Source organism: Vidua chalybeata, chromosome 25 (assembly GCF_026979565.1).
Source record: "Vidua chalybeata isolate OUT-0048 chromosome 25, bVidCha1 merged haplotype, whole genome shotgun sequence".
In the NCBI taxonomy this organism is placed as follows: Eukaryota; Metazoa; Chordata; class Aves; order Passeriformes; family Viduidae; genus Vidua; species Vidua chalybeata.
Genome location: NC_071554.1, coordinates 3,106,147 through 3,129,424, shown reverse-complemented (window position 1 = coordinate 3,129,424; position 23,278 = coordinate 3,106,147). Strand labels below are relative to the sequence as shown.

Here is a 23,278-nt window from a genome sequence, read left to right as displayed (position 1 = left end):
CGGAGCAGCAGTGAAAACTGCAAGCCCTGCACTAACGCTGAGAGGAGTGAGCTGGGATGCCAGGAGAGGCAGAAAGAAAGAAAACAGGCATAGCGCCGCTGCATATCACATTCCTCACAGTTAAAATGAGTATCTTTAATTAAACAGCTGTCAGAATTTGGGCTTTAAACCTTATATTTAAAGGGGGAGAAGGAAATTGAGCTGCAGCTGATCACTGCGTCTCCTCAGGGCTCAGTCCTAGGAGATGTGAAAGCCACTGGCCGGGGGCCATCAGAGTACTTAAGTCTCTGCGTAATTTTAAACATCAGCAGCCCCGGTGATTTTAAGGATCTACTCCCTTAAAGTTAGCCATGCACTCAGCACTTTGCAGGATCCGCCCAGCACACTCAGAGCAGCTCTGAGCTCCAGGACATGAGTATCTGCACATCTGAGAAACAAAGAAAATCCTCTTTTCAATAGGCTAAACATTTCTCCTTTATTTCTAAGAGACACCAGTTCGTCCATACTGGGAAATTAGATCAGACTGGAATAAAATCTCAAGAGGAAGTTAGCAGAATCTGTGCTTATTTGCAAAATATCACCATTTGGCAAATTCAGATCTTAGGTGAAATTCTACAATAGTTGTTTACTCAGCACCGTGACTCAGTTACATGATATGCTTTGAAAATCTCTTACAAAAACTGACTTTAAGAGATTTTGTAGGTATTATATAGGTGCACACACACACACACACACACACACACACACACACGACACAGAGAAGGAACATACAAACTATTAAATATTCATGCTATGGGGAGAACACTTAGTAACGTCCCTTCATTACAGCTGTACAAAGGCAGGCACAAATAACTGCTGAAAAAATGAATAACCCAAAGCAATCGCAGCATTCCACATAAACACGGTGTTGAGCAGCTTGCAAACATTGGCTGAGAAAGGGTCAAGCAGTAAGTGTCCTTATCTACCTTTCAGCAGCCTCACATAAACGTGTAATTCCAATCTGAATTCTGTAATCAGCCCCCCCCCCGGGAGTGTTGGGACTTCCCACACAGTCAGGTCCCTGTGTGGGAATGGATTTTCTGCTCCAGGCCTCCACCCCTCGATCTCAAACAGCCTAAAAGTCACCTTCTGAACGTCACAAGTAGGGACCTTGGTGACATTTACTCACAAACAAAATTCAAACAAAATTTGTTTGTTCACAAACAAAATTTACTGACAAACAAAATTCAAACACATTCTGACCAGCTTTGCTGGAACTTTCAGACTTCAGCTCTGGGACTGTGAAATGAGGTCATTTTTATCTATCAGTTATCTCTGCCTTGAGAGAGGCCCGTGATCACACCTCAGCAACAGCATTGCTGGTAGAGGCTGGGATATCACACACATTTTTCACTAAAACAAAGGCATCGGCCAGAGCTTCCTCTGTAAAACTGAGCTCCAGACATACTGAAGAATCGTAAAAAAAGGCATAATTTTCAAATATTTATGAAAGTATTGAGCATATCTGGCAAAAACGAAAAAACCCCACTCCAAATCCAAATGTGTAATGGTTGTTGCTTGCATCCCAATCTTTAGAATTAGATCCTGACTGAAACGTGATCAGACAGAGTCAGAGTCATTACAGCTGTCAGAAAAAGGTGCAATTAATGGTATTATGAAACAAAGTATTTAAAAATATTACTTTTCCTAGCTTCAGGAAACATAGTTACTGACCTCGGGCTTTCCTGTGCCTGGGTTCCCGCAGTCACCGCGGGCACTGCAGCCCTCCCTGCGCCACCCCGACCCTCTGGAATCACTGCCTTCCTATTGTTTCACCTATCTTGTCTATTTTTAGAGAGTATTTTGTGCAGGGCTGCCTCATACATGTGTGCAGAGTGCCCAGCACGCTTCATGTTCTGTTTAAACACAGGGCTGAGAGCAGTAAGTAATGCTGAGGCAGCACCAGGAGCAGAACTTCTGCAGGGCAGTGATGAGCTACGGGCTGCAACGAGCCCCTGGCACTTAGCAGCATCCCACAGGATAATGGAGCCCTGGATTTAGCTATCATTGCTCAAGAAACTGCTCATTATCATTATCTTTAAAGAACTTTGCAAATACTCCAAAATTATTTTCTTAACCTGTTTAATAGCTATAGCCCAGCAACTTCCTTTAGAAATAAAAAAAACCCAAACCAAAACACCCACCAATAAACAAAACCCAACCCAATCATGAAGCACTATAGCTGAGTTGTGATGCAAATGAGTGAATTTATTTCCACCACTTCTAGAGGTACAAAAATAATCTAAATTTGATATCCTATTATGGGGAGAAAGGAAAAAACTCACCCTAAAATCAAGTCAAAGACAGTGCAAGTAATGTCCAGACAACTAGAGGCTAATTAACCTGACCTCAGTGCGATGCAAAACTTAAATTATTCTTCCTCAGGAGGGGGAAAAGATGTAGAGGAAAAGTAAAGAGATAAAATACAACAAAGGTTGCAATAATGCCAAAGCTGATGTCTTTCTTTGATAGGGCAGCAAATTTTTCTGGGTAAAGGAAGACAAAGCAGATCTCACCCATCCCCAAATCAATAAAGTGTTTGGTCTGGTGCATCATGTAAAAATACCAGTTAAATTGGAAAATATGAAGGTCAGTGCAAGAGAAGTCTTGTGGGTAAAAAATTACTAAAAACCAGTGCTGGATTGTGCTGAAATTGGAAGTTTTGGGCTAGAGAGCGAGTGCTTTGAAAGCTCCTGCAGCTTTGGTCTCAGAACTGGTGCTGTTGATGGGCTTAAAGTGACACAAGAACAAGGATCTGAAAAAGAGTGTTAATGCAGGTGGTGACTGACAACATCCAAAGGCACCAGTGCAGGGGACTGGATGAGGTTCTGGAACAGCACAGGAATCCTGAGGAATGGGCTGGTGGAATGCAGTAATAAGATTAATGCAAATCACAAGGCTGTTCACAGGGGGACTGACATCCAAAACTCTTGTAACCTGGGAATTCACCACAGCTAGGGAAGGATGGAGACTCAGGAGTGTTGTTTAGTCACAGAAACAAATATAACAAATGGCATCTAAAGACCAGGTAAGGCACATCTAGATATTATGGCAACAGCTGTCTTACAGAATTTTGGGTACAGTTTCTGTTCAAGAATGACACATGAAAACTGGAATAATCACAGAAAAAGCTCCCTGAGCTGGTTACAAGAGGAAGGAATCTGTCAGGAGAGAAGAGTGAAGCTCCCTTTCAGCAAACTCTAACAAAGACAGGGGCAATAGGGTGAGTTTGTACACACAGACTATGGCTTGAAGACAGTATTTGAACTCGAGGGTTATGTTGGCAACAAATACATACCTAAAGGCCTGAGTACAATTAAAATGATTGCTAGAATAGGATGTCTTATTATAAGAAAAACTAGATTTTAAAGAATCCTTCTTTCCTCTGGGGAACATAGACCCAATGGAGAACTTTGACAGTTTTGTCATTATTTTCCCCACTTTTAATCAGTGAAATGAGAAGAAAATCTCTGCAATATTGTGAAGATTCATTAATGGTGGTTAAAAAGTATTCAGACACTGTAGTGATAAGTGTAACAAAAAACCCATTACAATTAGTAATTCTGTATTTACTGCAGCATTTGAATTATATGCAATAAATAAAATATGGAAGCAAACATCAAACAACAAGGATAAAAGAAAACTCTGAATGAGACAAGAGTTTGAGAAGGCAGGTTGTATGATTTGATTTATAATTAGAGTTTGCATCATGGCGCAAAGAACTGGATTAGGGTGGGCAAAAGTGTAAGAACCACAGACAGGAAAACTGAACACCCTGCTCAGCTCCCTGGTAAATTCATCCGGGTCACAGGAGCGTGAAGAACCACGGAACAGAGGGAGAATTAATGTGGGCCAGGAGCACACACCAGCTCAGCACATTCCCTGTGTCAGACCGTGCTTGGAGGACTCAGCACTGATCCTTGTGTGGCCAGGCCTGCACACACTGTCACTGTCACCTCAGCAGGGAGGGCTCCTCTGCTCTGCAGAAAACTCTTCAAAGAGGAAGATTTCCAAAGGAACAGTTTCCAAAATCCCAGAGGACCACACCTCTCAGAAGACCATAAAGGCTCACACCACAGGCCTGGTTTTCCCAAAGTCTTTCTGTTTCCATCATAAGGAACCACCAGGAGCATGCAGCACCCATTTCTTTCATCTCACATCTCTTCCCTTCTCCACATAAAATGTACCTGCTTTAGCAAAATAGCAACAAACCAGAGCTGCCCTTATGGGATCTTCTGTCCTAGGTGCCTGCCCACTGGAGATGCTTTCCATCCCACTCTTCCGAGCTTCCTTGGATCTGTCACCTCTTCCCCTTCCTATAAACAGTAACACACTCAAGCAAGGAGCCAAAAAACATCTTCAGTTGGGGTGGTTTCCTCCTTTTTTTTCTTTACCTTTTTGTTTTTCTCAGTGTTCTCACCAAAGGATACCTCACAAGCACAAAAGATCATATATATTAAAAGAAGATCCCATGACAATATTCTTGACATAAACCACAGAGACTTCAGTTAGAAATAATTAGAAATCTGCTCTTCCACAGGTGGCAATGGGCTTCTGCACGTTAAGGGATGTTTTAATGGATTTACCACTTTCTTCTTCATGAACCTTGCAGCCTTTCAGAAAAGAAGTTGCACAGGGAAAAAGAATAATGGATGTCAGGAGAAAAGAGCGGTCATTTGTCAGGTTGACCCACAGAATCCCCAAATTCCTGAGAATTCCCTGTCAACACATTGTGAAAAATAACATACAGCTGAGTAGCAGAACACCTCTCTGTGGGATAACTGCCCAGAATAACTTGAGAAGTAAATTAATACAAGAAAGAACCAAGCACTGTGCACCTGATTAACAGTGAAAATACCTGAAATCAGCATAACAAAGTGGGGTGAGTGCACTTGTGCTCAGGATGGTTAAACAGCTGTAATTAGATCAAACAAACTAGATTGATGTATCATCCCTTTGTAGCTGTGGCCTCAGAAGGCAGGTCAGGAGCTTAGTTCAGTAAAACAGTTTTAGTGCTGCAGCTTTTATCTAACAAGGCACAGCCACACACTCACTCGAAAGTAAATACTGCTCAGGAGAACTGCTGAATTCCAAAGAAAGGGAGATTCTAGAGAAGATGCTGTTCTTCACCAACAACCTTAACTTTTGTCAGGAATGAAACTCTCCTCGTGAATTCAATAGTAGACTCTTTGGATAAACACTGTACAGAATTTTGGTTACAAATTCATTTAAGGCATTTGAAGGTCTTTATTGAGTTGCTTCCCATTCCCTTAAAGTGTCTGCACAAAATGGGTGAATTCTAATTTGCTTTGTTCTTTCAGAACCTTTTAATTAAATTGTAAGAAAATAATGTAGAACAACATTGAATGAAATATGGTCAGTACATTTCAGAGATGAGCAAAACATAAGGTAGCAGATGGTATGAAGAGGATATATGTGAAGAAATGTAAATAGCAGGGAACCTCACCAAATCAAAGATGCGAGGCAGAACTGAAAGCGCCTGCAAGACCCCTGGGAGGGCTAAGGAGATGAAGCAACCACTGAGCTCAGAGGTATCAGCCTTTCCTTGCTCAGAAATGACACAACACCAACAGGAAGCTCCAATCTGGTAGAGGGACCCCTCATAACTGAGGTGAGATTGTTGTGAAGGGTCCTTAGAGTGAGTACGGGAGGAAGAGAGGAAACAAGGACAGGTGCCAACAAATGTATACCAACAAAAACACTCTTGGAATAGGAAAGATACCAACTCTTCAGAACTGTAAGCAATGAAGACATTATAAAGAAGCTAATAGTAGAAAATACCTTATATTGAAGACAAATGAGATTAATTGTTTAAGTTAGGCAGGAAAGTGAGCAAAGAGAAGCTTGGTGTCATCAGAAGAGTTGTGAGCAGCAAAAACAGGCTGGCTCTGGGCCTGGGAGGGGATGTAACCTGTGTATTACCATTGTTTGGTCAAGGAGCTGCACTCCAGGTCTCTGAGCTGCTGTGGCTGCATTGATTGCTGGCTGGGAGCCACCTCTGCCACAACAGAGCCAAAGAAATTAGCGAGTGGATTGTGCCATATCTGTGGATCAGAGCAGAGCCTGGGTGAAGACCAAGCAGCTCTTTCTAACCTTCTAATTAAAAAAAAAATATTAATACCAGACCAGTATTGTTAAAGAGAAGCCACCAAATGCTAGAGGGTGTTTAAGGGTGAAGGGAGGCACCCTTGAGGAGCAGGGCCTAGCTGATAACTGCAAATTCAGCTGAAGGAATAGCTGGAAAATGGTGACCATTCTAAACATTTGTATTTCAAATAGTTGATAAGCACATTCCCACAGAAGAACTCCACAAACCTCGTGGAGCCTAAATCACAACTATTCCCGTTTTGTATCTTCTTCTGCCCCAAGCTCCATTTGTCTGGGTGATTTATGAGGTGAGCTCTGCCTGCGCAAGGCTTCTCTCCTTCTGAATGGAGGAACAATTCAGATAAGGAACAAATCTCTTCTGAGTGAATAGAGGAAACTGGACTTAACTGCATTGACTAAGGTATTTATTGTACATCTAGGCCAGAAGAAGCTTAGCACTTTTAATACATATAAAACTGCAGAGAGCTGCTAGAAAGAGCAGAAACCAAACAAAACAGATTCACAAGTTCCTTAATTATTTAAATTAAGCCACTAAAGTAACAGGAAAGAAAGAGCAACAGATATCTATCAATTCCAGTGGCTGATTCCAGCCACCCACAGGAACTGAGGAGCAGTTGGCTCTGTGTCCCCTCAGGCACCCTCAGGCTGAGGAACAGCTAAATTGTAATCACATAACCTCCAACGGGCAGTGCTTTCGTGGCTGTTGATTTCATACATTGTCTTGAGGTCCCTTGTCATGGAAGACATTGGATATAATTATAGACAAAAAAAAAAACTCACAGCCCTGGTCCTGGGCAAGGGGCTTTGGCAACTCAGCAGCTCAGGGGATCATCAGCTCTTTGTAGACAGGAGCCCAATGCTAAGAGACAAATTGCAAGAAATAAATATCTGTGGTACAACTCCAACTTACGAGTTCAGAAAAGACCATGTGTGGAATTCCTGAGAGGCAATGAAACCACAGAATTAAAATTTTTTAGCACAAACCCCAACATTAAGTCATCCATTTGCAATTGTTGGTGGTGAATCCATCTACTCCAGATGGGAAGAGGTCACTCTCTTCTTTTTCCAGGGCAAGTCTATGAATAATTTGAGCGATTAAAGCTCAAATCAGGTGTGAGAATGAAAGACCAGGAAAGCACATGGAAAAGAAACCACACTCACAAAGAGAGATTCACTCAGCTTTCATTCAGCAATCAGGAAAGGCCCCTTCCATTTCTGTCCTGCCACAAAATACAGGTGAGCTCGTACATTTTTTTCCCGAAGAGTTGTCACTTTTAAAGGTACATTGAAATCTTATTTTTACTTTTTAGGTCTCCCTTCCTCTATTGGAGATGACCTAAATTTTGAGCTGAAGCACTCACAGCATCCTCGCTTGGAATAGAAAACAACAGCAAAAAAACATCAGGCTGTGAAAAGAGGCAAAATAATAGGAGGGAAAATTACAGTGAAGTCCTCCCTGAATAAGAGGAGGTCACAAAGGCTGCAGAAATAGAGACTGAAGTGCTGCTATCCTGAGCCAGGGGACACAAAGTGGTTGCATTTAGAGCCCAGGCAGAGGACAGGTGGGCAGGATGTGAATTGAAGCAAACGGCCGCAGTTCTGGGAATACCTAACAGCTCTCAGCATCCCCCTTCAAACACAGCGCCGTGCTTCCGGTGAAGGAATGTCACAAACACCAAACTTCAAGAGCCTCCTGTCAAAAAAAAATCCCAACAAAAACCTGAATGCTTTCTAGGAGTGTTCAAACGGAATTAGGCAGCTACAGAAAGGGGTAGAGGCAATATTTTATATGTTAAATAGAAAAATGTATGGGAACACATATAGAGCCCAAGAATCAGCAGTAGAGAATACTGAACATTCATGCAGCTCATCATTAACAAAACAAACCCCAAAATGTACTTGCAGATACATTGATTTTGCCTTATTTTATCATCTTAAACAGCCAGCAGAAACTAAGATTATAATCTGTATATTTTTAAAATTCCATTCAACAGATGTTCATAAACAGACTTGAGCCAAATTTCAGGTCCCCAAAAGGATATTCAGCCCAAGAACTTCTACAAATGGATGATAAAGTCCCACTTTTCCCCTTGTAATCATTGCTTTTCTGAGACACAAAATCCTCTCTTAGCCTCATTAGAAGTTCCCACCAGCATAAAATGTATTTTTCATTTCCATTTCATATAGTATTGTTTTCCAAAAATGGCATTTGCCAGCACAAGACAACTCTCCTTAACTCCTTTTTTATGTCACCTCCTCAATACCAAAGGATTGTCTCAGTGACAAGGCTCTGTTCTTCTAAAAAGATGAAAAAAATCCAAGTGGTACTAATAAATATTTACTTAATGTAAAGAAAAGGGAATTCAACAGTTAAGGATGAAAATTACAGGGGGGGAAAAGGGTGTTTGGAAAAGCAAGGCTGTAAGAAGTTCAGTTGCTGTTTATGAGAACGACTGCTCAATGGCTCCTTCTGGGACACAACGAGATGACTTCTTTAAAAGTATGGTTTAGAAATACCCCCAAATCACTGAAATTATAAGTCACCCGAGTATTTCAGCTGCAATACAAAATTAAGAAATATCAGGACACATAATGAAAATGGTGGAATGAAACCAGCATTGCACTGACTTGTCTATGTTAAAAGGGGAAGAGGGGGGGCTGAAGTGAAAGGTTTTATTTTTACTTAATTACTCTCAGTGCTCCCTGGGGACTCCTTCCAAAGCGTATTTTGTATTTGGACCTAAATGCAAGCAGGATTCAGCTTTGATCTTATTCCTTATGACAATAATTTTCTTAAATTAGAAGTCCCACAACTGGAATGTTGACACCACTGCTGGTTCCTCCAGCACCTCAGAGTCCCTCCTGTGTTATCAATCCATTAACCCGGGAAGCAGTGAGAACAGGGGACCACAGACTGTTCAAAATTTTAAAAATCCATCCACAAAACAATACTTTGTGAGCTTATAGCATCTTTCATCTATTTCTATTTATGTGGAAATGGGAAGTCTCAAAATACTTAAAAAAAAATCAACAAATCCACCTAACTTCAAGGTATTCTGAAATGATAACATATTAATTGAGTGAGCATCCACCTGTGATGCAATTTAAGAGTCTCCTACTGCAGCATTTCACACATATTCAATCCACCTTCTGGTTACAGCGTGCAAGTTTATGGTATGTAGAAGGAACAGCAGAGCTGGTTAAAGATTTTCTCTTGCTTCACATACTCTGCAAGCTTCTCATTAACTCATACATGACTTTAATCAGTGCTGAAGCACACACTTCCTTCAGCATGCAGCAGGACTGAGCTGGGGGAAAAAATCCTCCATAAAATATTATTGTAATAATGAATTAATAAAGAGAAGGGCAACGTTTTCCTAAAGTGGCTGCCGATTCTCATCTCTAAAGGGTTAAACCGACCTTCGCTGATCCAGAAGAGGTAATAAAATTGAACTTTAAGGACAAAAATGGAGCACTTCAAGAGATTATTATGAAGAGCCACATTCAAGAAGACAAAACCTTATTCTTAAAGCACAGATGCTTCTGAAACAAGAGATCGCACGTTTTTAACAGCACACTGCCAACCGCTTATAATGAATAAGCAAAACGAGGGGAATCAGGGTGGTTTTTTTTCCTTTTTTCCTTGGAGCTCAGAGGAAAGGGGCATTCACGGATGTGGTAGCAGAGCCAGCTCTGCACTTCTGCAGGGCTGTAGAGCTGGTGCTGGTCAGTGTGTGTGGGGGGAAAACAGAGTAAAACCTGAGAAAAACCCATCAGAGCTCCGGTCCTCCCCTTCCAGCGTTAATGGGAGGGATACGAGTCCATGGGAGCTGCAGTGGGGGATGGTGTTGGCGGAGGGGGTGGGGAGAACCGAGCGAGGCCTTACAACCATCAGCAGCTCTTGTTCTTGTTCCTTTCAGCCTTAGCAGGAGGATGTGAAGCTCATGGAGCCGGCAGCGGGATGGGGAGGGGGGGGGGAAGCAGCGCAGGATCATAGTTTAGCTTTTGTCCTCTCCCCGCAGGGTTAATAGGAGGACACGAGTGTCACCGGGATAAGGGCAGGGCCGGGGGGGCACGGCGGGGATCGCAGCTCCCCGCAGGGCTACCGGCAGCGTGCGCTGGGATTTGTGGGGTCCTGCGCGAAGTCACAACACCCGCGGGCGAGGTGTGGCGGTGGGGGGGAACACGGGGCAAACTTCCCTCAACGTGGCGGCTCCGCTTATCCAGCACGGCGAGCCCGGGGTGCCCGGCGGGGTGGGGCGAGCCCCGGCCTTATCTGTGGGGCGCAGGGAGCGTGGCTCCGCGGCCGCAGGCAGGGAGGCAGCGAGGGAGGGAGAGCCCAGGTGCACTGACACAGGGAAGGGGGGCACGGGCGGCCCCGCAGCCGCTCTGAGGGCGCTCCCTGCCCGCAGCGGTGGTGCAGGGCTGAGGCGAGACCCCGGCCCCAAACCAGGGGAAAGTTTCCCCAAACTTTGGCGCGGGGGTCCCGTCCCCCCTCAGCGAACCCCTCACGGCGACCCCCCCTCCAGCGGCTGTTCCCGCCCCCGCCGCAGGGGGAGGGGGGCGCTGTTCCCGGCTCCGCGCCGCGTTTTCCCGCTCACCCCCCGCTCCCCGCGCCTCCTCACTCCTCCGCGCCTCCGGATCCCTCCGCCGCAGCCGGAGCTGGGGCTTTTTCACCTCCCCCACCCCCACCGCTTCATCCCGGTTATCCCGCCCGAAGCTGCGGGGAGGATGCGGGAAGGGAAACGCTTCTCCCACCCTGTTCCTGTAACGGGATCCCGGCTACAGGGACCGCGTGAGGGAGCCTTTTGCCGAATGAGGGAGAAGAGGCGGTTGGGACTACTTGGCGTTCCTTCCACGGCCTCGGCGGAAGGAGCGCGCTTAAGCGAGAGGCTGTGCCGTAGTGCGGTTCTCCTCAGCGCTTCCTGGAAACTCCCGCTTAGGAGCGAGGGGGGGCGGGAGCGAAAGAGTCCCAGGCCGGGAATGGGGGGGGGGCAGGGCACAGCCTCCTCCCCGTGCCCGGATGCCCTCCGAGCCCGCTGATACCCCTCAGACCGACCCTCACCCCCTCTTCCTGTGCAGATGGAACAGGGAGAAGTAAGGGTAAACTCCCTCGTAACCGCCGTGCGGGTGGTGGGGGCTGAACCCCTTTTCCCCTCAAAGAATACGGAGGTGAAAGAACAGACTCCCCTTTTCCCCTCACAACCTGGGTCTGGAAGAGCAGAATCCCCCTTTCCCCTCACAACCTGGGGTCTGGAAGAGCAGACTCCCCCTTTCCCCTCACAGCCCGGGGTGTGGAAGGGAAGACCCTCATTTTTTTCCTCACAAGCTAGGAGCGCTCCTCTACCCCCAAAACTGAGGGTTGGGGAGCAGGGGAACACAACGAGGTGGGGTGGGGGAAAAGAGCCCGGCATGGCCGGGGGACAGGGGGAAGAGAACCCCCAGAAAGAGCCCTTTTCCCCCCGAGTTCCTTGAGATGGGGGCAATCCCTGGGTCCGGGGGCCTGGGAGCGGGCTGAGGTGGCGCGGGGGAGGGGAGGCCGGGCTGGTAAATGCAAAACGCTGGTACAGAAGCGCTTTAGCACAATCGGGCTGGAAAGCTCCGACTGCAACGGGCTGAGAACAAAAAAAAAAAAAAAAAAAAAAAAAAAAAAAAAAAAAAAAAGCCAAACACGTGAAAAGGCTCCTTTGCTGCCCTCTGCCTGCTGAGGCTGCGGGGGAGCCCAGCCGCCTCCGAGGCTGGCGAAGGGCTGACATTGCCTGAATGAAAAAACGGAGGAATTCGGGCCAATTCGCACACCTGTGGTGCTTCCACAGAATCAGTTAGGTTGCAAAAGACCTCTGAGATCATCGAGTCCAACCTTTCCTGGCTCTGGATGCACTGTTATTCCTTTTTCTCACGTGTGGATGTGCTCCTCACTTCCAAACAACTTCAGTAGAAGGTAAAACTCCTTCCCTTTAGACTAGGCTGAAGGATGTCTCCAAGCTGAGAGGGTTTTGGGGTCTGCACTTTAATACTTGAATTATTTAATGACACAACAGTACAAATGCCTAACAAATGCAAGCCACAGGAAAAAAAAAAAAAAAGAGGAAAAAACAGGAGGGTAGAGCGAGTGTGCTGATAAATGCCTGTGATACACAAACACGGGCAGTAAATGCCGTGTGGTTCGTTAGATACCGGCTGGGGCGATCCTGCCCTGCAGTTGAAGGCCTCTCACTTCCTCTGTCTTCTCCAGATTGGTGCCTTGTACCTGCTCCTCTCTCCAGCTCTGCTGGTTCCCGGTTTGCCACCCTTTAAATGTGGAGCTGTTGATCCTCTCTGGTGTTACAATGCAACTCTTTGATGCCCAAAGCCCCTTCCTCCACTGAATCCACAAGTTTCAGGGATGCTGGGCCTACACAGGAAAGGCAGGCAACATGTAATGAAATTACGTGGAAGAGAAAGATCCATTCGAGCAAGGAGATACTCGTAAATCCTGTTAGCAGCCAAGTATTTCCATTGAAATGTCCTGATTTTAGATGCCCAGCACCTTTCCTATCCATTTCCTTAACACGTAGGGATTCCTAAATCCCTACGTGGCTTCATTTACAAACCTAAACCCCAAATGTAAATTGATGGGGGAGAATCTCTTTGAAGTCCAGTCTTGGGTTTTAGCTGTAAATTCTGTAGTTCAGGGTCTACTGGAAAGGGCAGCCTCCAGCTCTTGGACCAGGAATCATCTCTTGCCTTTAGACTACTCCAGCACCGCTCAGTTAAAGATGAGCTGTGTTAATATCTTTTAGCTATGTGCTGTTTGCTGAACTTTTATTCCTTTGGTCTTTGTACTCCAGTCAGTGCAGAGCAGCTTGTAAATACATGGATTTATTCTGTCAACCTCACACTGCTTCCCTTAAACATCAAAATATTAAAACACAAAAGCTCCCCGATTACTCATCAGCAGATCAGTGACTTTACACACAGGCAGCTTTCTCTGGAGTAAATTAAAACAACTCCTTCAAAAAATCTGAGCTGAGGTAGATTGTTTCCAGATTCCCAAGAACTGTGATGGGACAACGTGCAACACCAGGTTCCTCAGAGCAGCTGCAAAAGGTAAAGATACACCTTGAAAAATCTTGGATCCTGCAATTAAGTCCAAATTAATTATTCTGGATTAATTTTGTTCAGTTAATGATGTTAATTGCCTGCCTGGCAGACTGTTTAGAATTTGGAAGCATTTAATGACTGCTACATAAAGATTTTGCAGTTGGGAGTGACTTTTTGATAACACAGCCAATACCAATCCCTGTCTGGCCTCCCATTTGTGTTGGCTCCCCAGTGCTAGGTGGAAGGGCAGTCCTGCTTGGTTTGCAATTGTGCTTTAAGTGATTACTAGATCCAGTATTTACACCTGCATTTTTAACATTCTGGCTGACAACATTTTGTATTTTTGAAGTTATTCAAGTTACTCAATCCTAAGCAGACATTCTGCTGAATCCAGAATAGCAGAATCCACTAAAAAAGGTGTTAGTTTTATAAAGCTGAGCACTTGAAGTGATATCACTGAAATATCACTGAAAGGCACTGCAGGAGACCCTGCTTTTCTGCTTCCCAGCCTTCTGCCAGGCCTCTGGCAGAGGATGAGGGAAGTTTACAGGGGTTTCCTAAATGGGAAAGGAAAGAAAAGTAATTTAAACAGTATAGTTGTGAATCAGAGGCTGAGGAAATGTCATGTGAAGGGAATCCCACTGTTAAGGACAGAAACGCTCCTGTGCTTCTGTGCTCAAGTGGAAGCCCCAGCAACGCTGCTGCCCAGTCACAGCTCCCACGTAGTGAGGTGGAGATTATCCAGCCAAAGCAAACATGCTGGAGGAGTCGGGCAGGTGCTTTTGGAGGAGGAGGGTGTTTCAAACACAGTCCTCAGCCCTCCACATGACCTGTCTGGCATCCAGAAAGGCTGAGTTAGTCCTAAAGCCAAAGGAGTAAAATGCTGGTAAAAGATAGAGGTGTCTCCTCTCCATGGAGGAGAGGACAGAGAAAGCACAAGGCAGCAATGAAATTTCCAAGGCGTCATGCTCATTTTTCATCAAACACCCATTAGTAAAATTGTTTTCTTTGCTTTTGACAAATCAGTTGAAGCCCACATGCATCCTGCAGGATACATTACACTGGGGGCTTGAGACTCTTTCATTTCCCAAACAGCTCTGTCACCCTGTTAGTGATCATCTCCCAAAGCACTCCATTGCACATCCCTCATGACACAATAATTCCTAATATTTATACCCTTTGTAATGAATGGAATAACATCCATTGATGGATAAGCTGGATACAGCATAAACATCAACAGAAGTGGCTGACTTGATTCACATTTTCTGGTGCTGTCGAGTTGCCCTCTTACAAATTTTTTTGCTCTTCTCCTGGCCTCAACAGATTTAGAATGGGATTTCAAAGACCACTGATGACACCATTCAGTAGCTGGCAAGACAAAGAATTCATGGATGTAGTCAATAAGGGAGATAAAAGCAGTCTGTGCCCCAAACCCAACATTTTCACAGTGCACGTGGGTTGGTTGTGTGAGCCAGATGCAGAGAGCTCCAGGGATGCTACGCCGCAATCCTACAACCCTAATTCTTGTGCATTTAAGGCTGTATCTGATTAGGCATTTCTGTATTTTCCGAGTATGTAATTATCTAGCACAGTACGTGCAAGTAATGGAGTAAACCCATTTGGGAGTGGAGCACTGGGAAGGGGAGAAAAGGTCTGTACGTGGGTGGGTGGGTTTGTCCGTGTCAGTGATTGCAGCAGCCTGGGAATACAGTGTGGAAAAAAGCCTTTCCTGGAAAGAAACTGAGATGAAATCCAGGCACTGTGCTGCGAGCAGTTATCACCTCCCTGTAGACCACGAATGAGGTGATAACTAGATCCCAGATCCTTGTAGGATCCTCATTAGGAAGAAATTCTTTACTCAGAAGGTGGGGAGACCCTGGCACAGGGTGCCCAGAGCAGCTGTGGCTGCCCCTGAATCCCTGGGAGTGTCCAAGGCCAGGTTGGATGGGGCTTGGAGCAATGTGGGATAGTGGAAGGTGTCCCTGCCTGTGGCAGGGGGTGGGATGGGATGGGCTTTAAGGTCCCAAAGCACTCCATGGTTCTGGTGGTCTGTGATCCAGAGCACCCCCTTGGGTACAGTCCCGAGCAGGTGACAGCTGAAGAAAGAGAAGTTTCAGACTTCTCAGAGTTGAAGAATTAAGGAAATCCAAGTGTCCTTGCTGTGAATGCAAGGTAAATTATTCATTCTCTCTCTCTCTCCCCCCCTCTTTCCTCCCTCTAGTTCAGTTTTTCTTTTCATGCTTTAATCGTTTTGACACCAAGCTGTACAAAAGTAATTTAAAATTAACATGACTGACACTTGGTAGATAGCAGGACCCAGTGCAGGGCTCCACCTTCTACTGGGAACTGCGGAGAGGGGCTCTGGATTGGCTGCAGGACCTGAGGCAGCTGATGGGGACTAAGGAAAAACACGGCAAACAATTAATTTGCTAATTTAGTTTTCTGTTTAATTTGAGACCAGAAAATTGTCAGGCACTCATCAGCCCACGAGCAAGGCTGAGTGGACTCAGGGCAGTGCTGCACTATTGGCAGCAAGGAGGGGATGTGTTTGATTAGCCAGCAAAGCTATTTCTCCTGTGGTACCAGTGGCATTTCACAGCGTGTTTGAGCTGTAAGGTTCTGCGGTGTGGCTTTTGTGTCACCTCTCCCCTGTTCAGTGCATTTTGCACATCTGACAATGGTCTTTTTCACTGGGAAGGGGGTGACGTGGTCATGTGTGCTGCAGAACAGCTGGGAAAAGTTGTCACCTCAAACAGAGAACGTGCCATAGACTGTCACTAACCTGGTACTGCCTTGGTCAGCCAGGATGCTGACAGGGATAACTCTGCACACCGTGAGCGTAATGGACCTGGATTGGGACTAATGTCCTTTGATGGGGAAAGAAATGCTCTAATTTGATTTCCTCCCTTCAGCTGCCGAGTGTGTAATTTCAGATCTGTACAGAGCAGGCCCTTTACGCTTGGGTTTGGGCCTATTTTTGATTGATTAAATTGAATTGTATCTATTTATTTCACGCATCCAATTCAGGATTTCACTAGTGGCTCATCAGAGTGAGAATGTGCACATTTATCGGGAGTGAGAATTCACCACAGCCCTCAATTTCCTCTGATGCCTTTGCCGGGATTTGGTGCTGTGCGGGCGAGTGGGTGTGCAAGGAACTGGGAACGTGTGAAATCGAGGAGCTGGTTGCCAGCAGAGGGAGCGTGGGGCAGGGCCGGGTTCAGCGGGGAGTCAGGAGGCTGGAAACGGGACCGGCTCCCGAGGAAGCATCACACAGCTCTCTGATAAAATATCCCGAGACTGTTGGAAGATCAGCACGATTTGTTTCCTTAATCCAAATGAACGAGAGATGGGATCTCGTTTGCAAATCTGGGACCTTTCTGGCCTCCCTAATTCACAGATTCTCTCTTCCCGGCTAAGTGATGCTCCCGGGAAGCCCAAGTCACTAGATGGTACTGTTGCTGTTTAATATTGACGCCTCCGCGGGCCAGCTCCTTGGGAAACTCGCGTTTCTGTCGGGAGGGAAGGACGGCTGTGTAATTTGTGAGGGAGACGTGAGTGAGAAACCGAGAAGTAGGTCAGAACCGCTTCCTGGGATTGGGCTGTGGGAGGGGGAGCGGAGGGGGGGGCAAAGATCTTGTCAGGCCTGGTTTCCTTCGAGGTTTACTGCCCAGAAGAGCACAGGGTCAGGCCCTCACGTAAGCTCTGTAAAAGCTGGGTTTTGGTCAGCCTCACTCGTGGTTAGAGCCCAAGCAGAAGGATGAGCCTTCTGTGGCCACAGCCTGGGGGAGTTTTGTCACTCTCTGACCTCAGGGCACACCGAGTCACCTCCTGGCAGGAGGCAACACAGGAAATCACAGAATCTTAGAGAGCTGATTTTGCTTGGAAGGAACTAAAGCTCATCTCATTCCACCCCTGCCATGGGCAGAGACACCTTCCACTGTCCCAGGTTGCTCCAAGCCCCATCCAGCCTGGCCTTGGACAATTCCACGGATCTCCAGCTCTCCCCTAAAAGCCAACCGGCAGTGAGGGACTGTTCACACAAATTCCTGGAGCGCTCTGAAATCCCCCCAAGCTTTCCAATGACATCATTGCCTGGGTCCCATCCCCGTTAGGAGGTCACCAAGCTCTTCCTGGCCAGGGTAACAAACAGGTTATTGTGCTCTGTGCTGCAAACAAGCCCCGGCCCTCCCAGCTCCAGCCCCAGTGGAGAGTGGGGGAGCTGCTGCCTGCCCGGCCTGCGCTCGGGTTTCTGTTAGAGGAGAAAGTCAGGCCAATTAAATCAGGCAGCATTGAATCTCTAATTGACATAAATGAGACAGACAGACAGCTGGGAAGACTGGGAGGAGGGGAGGGGAAGGGGAGCAGGTGCCCTGGATGAGAAAGAGATGGAAATACACCCTAATAGTGCCACAGCTTTCCTTATTCTATGTGTTTACATTAGCCAGTAACATCATGGAAAGTGTCTGAGCTCCTGCTGGAGAGAAATTAGTGAAGTAAATACAAGTCGCACCAAATGTGGAGTTGATTAGAATGTTCCTAAAAATCTCCAAACAAACCCAAAGAAAAAAATCACCCTCAAAAAGACGTTTGAATCTGTGTAGTTAAATGAAGAAATCTGGTTTTTCCCATGCAGTTTGAACATGAGGCCTTGCAGCTGAACAATTACAAAATAATTTAAAATCATATTTGTTTAATTTTCCACATCTGAGCAGTGCCTGCCCAGGTATTTCCCCCTCTCCTTTTACCAGGGAGTGCTCTTTTGTCTTTAACAGACCTTTCAAACACTAATTTATACAGAAATAAGTTATTTAAATGCATACATTTCAGGAGGATGAGGCATAAAGAGGAGGAACTCACCCAGGTCCCACTTGGCAGTGCAGAAGGAACCAGAATTACCAGCCCTTGCTCTGCCTCGCCCAGGGTGTGCCCTGATGGAGACAAACTGCCAGACATTTTCTCCAAGCACACAGGTGCTGCTGCACAGGTGAGAAGCAAAGGTAGGAAAGCAGTCCCAAGTGGATGCAGGTAATGAGGAGGGGGGAAATACAGTTTTGTGGTGCTACTGAATCCTCCAGTAGCACGACAGAACAGAAATTTGGGATAATCTCTTACAAACCAACCCATATCTTGGTTTTAAAATAATCAAGATTTGCACATTGTGGTGTAAGAACCAGAAATGTTTTTCATTTACATTTCCAGGAACTTTTGAGATCTCTTCCCGAATATTTCAACACATTCTCCTTCCGCATTTTCCCAGCTGGGATAATTTTTTGCCAGCACAGGCAATTCTTCTCTGTATCCATGGGAATTGCCTCCATAATTAGACGTGCACCCAGTGCACAGATCAGAGCGCTCCAACCCAGCAGCTGGAACTAGGAGGCAGGTCTGATTAAATCTGCTCTGCCACGAGGAGAAAAGCCAGCTTTAATGAAACATCACAGGACTCCCTACCCTGTCTTTAAACAGGGCAGGAAAAGGGACTCCGGGATTACTTTGAGAGGGGCTGCTTGTGGTGTGCTCATAATTCACAGAGCAGAAAGCAAGCACTGAGTGATCCAGGGCCTTGAAACTGGGGATCTGCCTCATTAAAAAGGGCTGATTGCCAGCAGCTTATTAAAGGGGCTCGCAGTCTGCCTTCAGAACGGCGGTGAAGGTTGGAGGGGTCAGCAGGTGCAGATGGAGGTTTTCTCCTTGATAGTTTCTCCTCAAGCCAGTGAGATCAGGGTCAGCTTGTAGAGGAACAGTTTCTCTGGGTTTCCTGCCCTGCCTATCAGTGATTGTTCGTGTGGATCCACCAAAAGACACAGAGCCAGCCAACAGCTCTTTTTTTTTTTATTGAATACCACAAGGGTTTGGGTTGGAAGGACCTTAAATCCCACTCAGTCCCATGCCCTGCTATGGGCAGGGACACCTGCCATCACCCCAGGCTGCTTCAAGCCTTGTCCAGCCTGGCCTTGGACACCTCTAGGGGTGGAGCAGCCACATCTGCTCTGGATGATTTTCATGGAAAGTAAATTATTTCTATTCCTGCACACCCAGTTCTGCAGGTAACAATGTGCTCTTCAGGACAGGGAGGTGATGAAAGAAGCAGATGGTCGGATGGAAATTATTAATCCCATACAAGTTCTTTATCTTTAGTTGCTGCCTGCACTTGGTGTCACAAACCCCATGACTCCTGGGGGCTTCCCCTTTTAAGAAACAGAGCTGGGAGTTGAGGTGCAACAGACATTAAAATTCCAAGTGGTTTGGTGGGTGGGAAAAAAGCGACTTTTAACAAATATGCTGGGGCTGGGGGATCAAACAGGGCTCTGGTCTAGACAGAACCGCACTCCCCCCTGCCTCAGAAGTTCATAGCACACCAGCTGACAGAATTTAGCATCTCGTTTCCCTAACATGATTAAAATGCAGCTCCGTGTCCTGGGGTTCTGACAGCCCCTCAGATGTCTGCATTCCAAGCCACGTTTCCATTTTTACTGCTGGAGTCTCTCCCTTTGGAAACACGGCCCTGTGGACGAGCGGTGCTCGAAGATCCCAGCAATGCAGGTTGCTTTAGCTGGGGTTTGAACTCAGCCCTTCCTGTAATTCTATGATTTGAATATCATTTTCACAACCCTCACAAGCAGCAGATGAATGAGAGATTCCTGGCTTTGAGTCAAAAGCTGTGGTAATTAAATGTTTATAAAACACTTTAAGCATGCAAAGTGCTGTTGTAGACAAGGAACCAACAGATCTGGCAGATTGGATCCGGATTTTAAGGCACACCAGCAAACAGAGCCCATTTCCCCCACTACATCTCCCTTTTAGAGCTGCTAGCAGAGGGTTATGGAGGCCATCACCAGGTTCCTTTTATTATAACCAGAATAAGTGAAATCAGAATCACTTTCTTTCATATGAATATGTGTAATTCAGAAATTTTCCCCTCTGTAAGAACTCATGAAGCAAAGGGTCAGCTTGCTGTTCAGCTCGGGAAGGAACTACCCCATGGGAAACAGAAATTGCTGCTACTTCTGATCTCTCACATAAAACTGGAGAGCTTCCACCTGTTACAGGTTTCTAACACCATCTGCTGTTTAAAAGGAAGATGGCATTGGAGCTCAGCAGCACTGAGAGCTTGTTTGATAAACCAGGCACAACACCAGCGAATTTGGAACGTTTCTGTAATTTCCACAATTCCTTTTTTTAATTATTTCAAGCCCTAAACATATTTTGAATTGATCTTTATTATGAAGTGAATTATTTCTTTGCTAGAGGAAGCAGAATCCCAGTGAGCAGCAGTCGAATGTCAGGTCCACAACACTTCAGTTTTCATTCCCAGCCATGCAGCTGTGTCATTTCAGCACCAACACAAATTTCAAGCAGTGTCACTCTCTCCAAAGCTTGGCCCGAAGAACCAACTTAAAAATGTTCTCATAGGAGAGACCCATGGTTGCCCTGGGGTATGAGGAGCTCAAAGCAAATAATTCTTTCCATTAAAAATAAAAGTATTGACCTTTTGCTGTCTCACACTGCTGCCTGTAGGACAGAATAAACTCTCTAACCAAGGATTCTTCTGGTGCTTCCTAATTGAAAGAGATACAAACTTTTGTCCCAGGAAAAACAACAGAACCCAGGAGCTCATTACACATTTAAATTGAAGGGCTCACAACTACTGCTCTTAGTTTTGGTTGCAGATATTTATAATAACAATTTTTTCTAAAACAAAAAGACTTTTCTCTAAAGGGGTCCTTGGCCATTCACCCTGAGACAAGCAGGGATTTAGGAAAAAAACACCCAAAACCTCAAAATCTAACACCAAACAGAGGTCGCAGCTCTGAGATTCTTCTCCAGTCTGATCCCATCAGCCCAGTTACAGCATCACCCCCACCTCTTGCATTTCTCACCCCTCCACACATCATTTAAAGTCAGTGGCTCCTTTTGTGAGCAGTCGGCTCCTCACCCCGGCACTTTCCCTGCACTTCGACAAAAGAGACCTTTTACATGTCAATTTATTTTCAGACAAGCATATCTGAAAGGGAGTTTCCCTCCGGAGTCGAATTAGTATTAATGGCAGGTGTTCAGTGGCACACAAAGGGAGGGAGGCTGAACTGAGGCACTAAGACAGCTTGATGTTTTAATAACCAGACGCAAGGAATGGAGTGGCAGCAGACCTGCGGCTTCCCCGGCGTGAGTGAAGGTTTTATTCAGAGCCCCCATGTACTGCTGAAAGAAGACCTTGAAATATTTTAAATGTTTTCTTTGCCTTGAAAGAGGGATTAAATTGTTGAATATTCCATGAAAGCGCAGCATCCACCCCACATCCCGTGGAACTCACTCGCAGTCACCGAGTACTTCCGAAGCCTCCCGCAGCCTTGGGAAGCAGCTGTGGCCACCACGAAGAGGTGGTGGCACCCAGGAGGCCTCCAGCTGCACAGTTCACCATCCACCAGTGCCTAGAGATGCTAAAAAAAGAATTACATGGACTAACTCAAAGGTGGGAACTTGGAGAAGGATTTGCATTAAAGTTTAAAAAGTTAAAACCACAGATCAGTTGTTCAGTGAAGTTTCACTATGAAAAAGAATGAGAAGATGATTGCTGGGAATGCTACTGGCCTTCAGTTTTAAACTGATTCTTGATGGGAATATTTCCCAGGCCAAAAGATATTTATTGATGACCTGGTGAATTTGACAGAGGTCAGCAAGGGAAAGGCACAGCTACACAGTGGGAAAGAAGGGAAACATCTTCTCAGCTGTGTCAGTCCCTACAACAGAAAAATGGCTGATTTATGCCCCAAAATAGGAAAATTTAACCTGTGTTATACAGAAACAGTACTATATAGAGCTGTTCAATATTATTTTCGGGCTCATTGACTTTGGATCAATATGCTTTTTCTGCAGAGGTTATTTCCAGGTAGATTCAGCAGTTTGAGGCTGGATTCCGGGATTTCTGCTCCCTTGAGCTTTCATTCAGACCTACAGGACAAAAGCTTAAAGATCAAATCCACTACTAAATACCTGAACTAAAAGAAATAGCTTTCCTTGTAAAGATGTCCTTATGTATGGAAGTTAAATCCATTTTTGCCCCTCTTAAAACCAAGACAATTTGTGATACCCTCTGTATCCTCTTTGTCCCAAGTTACAGCTGAATGACCCCAAACTCCTGTAAGAGCAAATCACTTGGTCTCTCACCCCCCACAGTAGGCATTAGATACCCAACTTTCACCTCAAATAATGCAATTTCAGTTAATATGACAACAGTATTTTGGCAAAGGTCAGGACAAAACCAGAAAAGGAAGGAGAAACCCAACCCATCACAAACACCTACACCTCTCATATACAGAAAATTCACAAGTCCAATTTTATTGAGCACTGGAATGAAAAAAGTAACAGCACTTGGTTGATCTGGAACTAAAAAATCAAGACTTATTTTTACTTATGGATAATTCAGAATAACATGGTTAAAAGCCCCCTGGAGATGAAGGTGTAGCCCTTCTTGTTCTCTCTGTTGTCCAACGGGATGGGGTTTTCAGAAGCTCCAGCTGCACCAAGCACAAAGTTCTTTTGATTGGAGACCCCAGGGTGGCAGAGGGGTTTGAGGCTCCCAGTTTAGGGGTTTGACACCCCAGTATCATCTCATAGCCAGGCAGAACCTGCAGCAGCTGAGGGCTGCTCTTCCCCTGCCCACACTGATCTGCACCTGGTTGTCCCCCACACCCCTGAGTTGTCCCCAGCTGGCTTCACACCAGCACAACACAGGGAGGATTTAGCAAGGGCTGCAATGTTTTTCCTGACTGATATTTGTAAACATTTGCAATTTCATACAAATAACCAGGACAAGTATTTGGTTTAAGACCCCCTAAACACCAGGGTTTAAGAGCACTGATCCCCACCCACCCATGGTTGGTTGGCATCCAGCCCATCCACCACTCCAGACTGTCCCTCGAAATACAATGTAGAAAATATTCTGAAAATCTGTGAAGGTTCCTGCAACACCCAAAAGCACCCTAAGGGACTGAGCCCAGCTCCAGAAAAATGTTTGTGATTATTC

At 45.7% G+C, this 23,278-nt stretch overlaps 1 long non-coding RNA gene across 2 annotated transcripts; it reads left to right on the top strand.

The window, feature by feature from the left end:
- Positions 1-10,881: 10,881 nt before the first annotated feature.
- Positions 10,882-22,680, top strand: LOC128799776 (uncharacterized). 2 transcript variants are annotated; one of them, XR_008434836.1, is made up of 3 exons: positions 10,882-11,265; positions 18,082-18,251; positions 20,183-22,680. It is a non-coding gene; the product is annotated as an uncharacterized LOC128799776 (long non-coding RNA). The 2 variants fall into 2 exon arrangements; XR_008434835.1 differs by having other exon boundaries at positions 10,883-11,265; positions 18,082-18,238.
- The last annotated feature ends 598 nt before the right edge of the window (positions 22,681-23,278 follow it).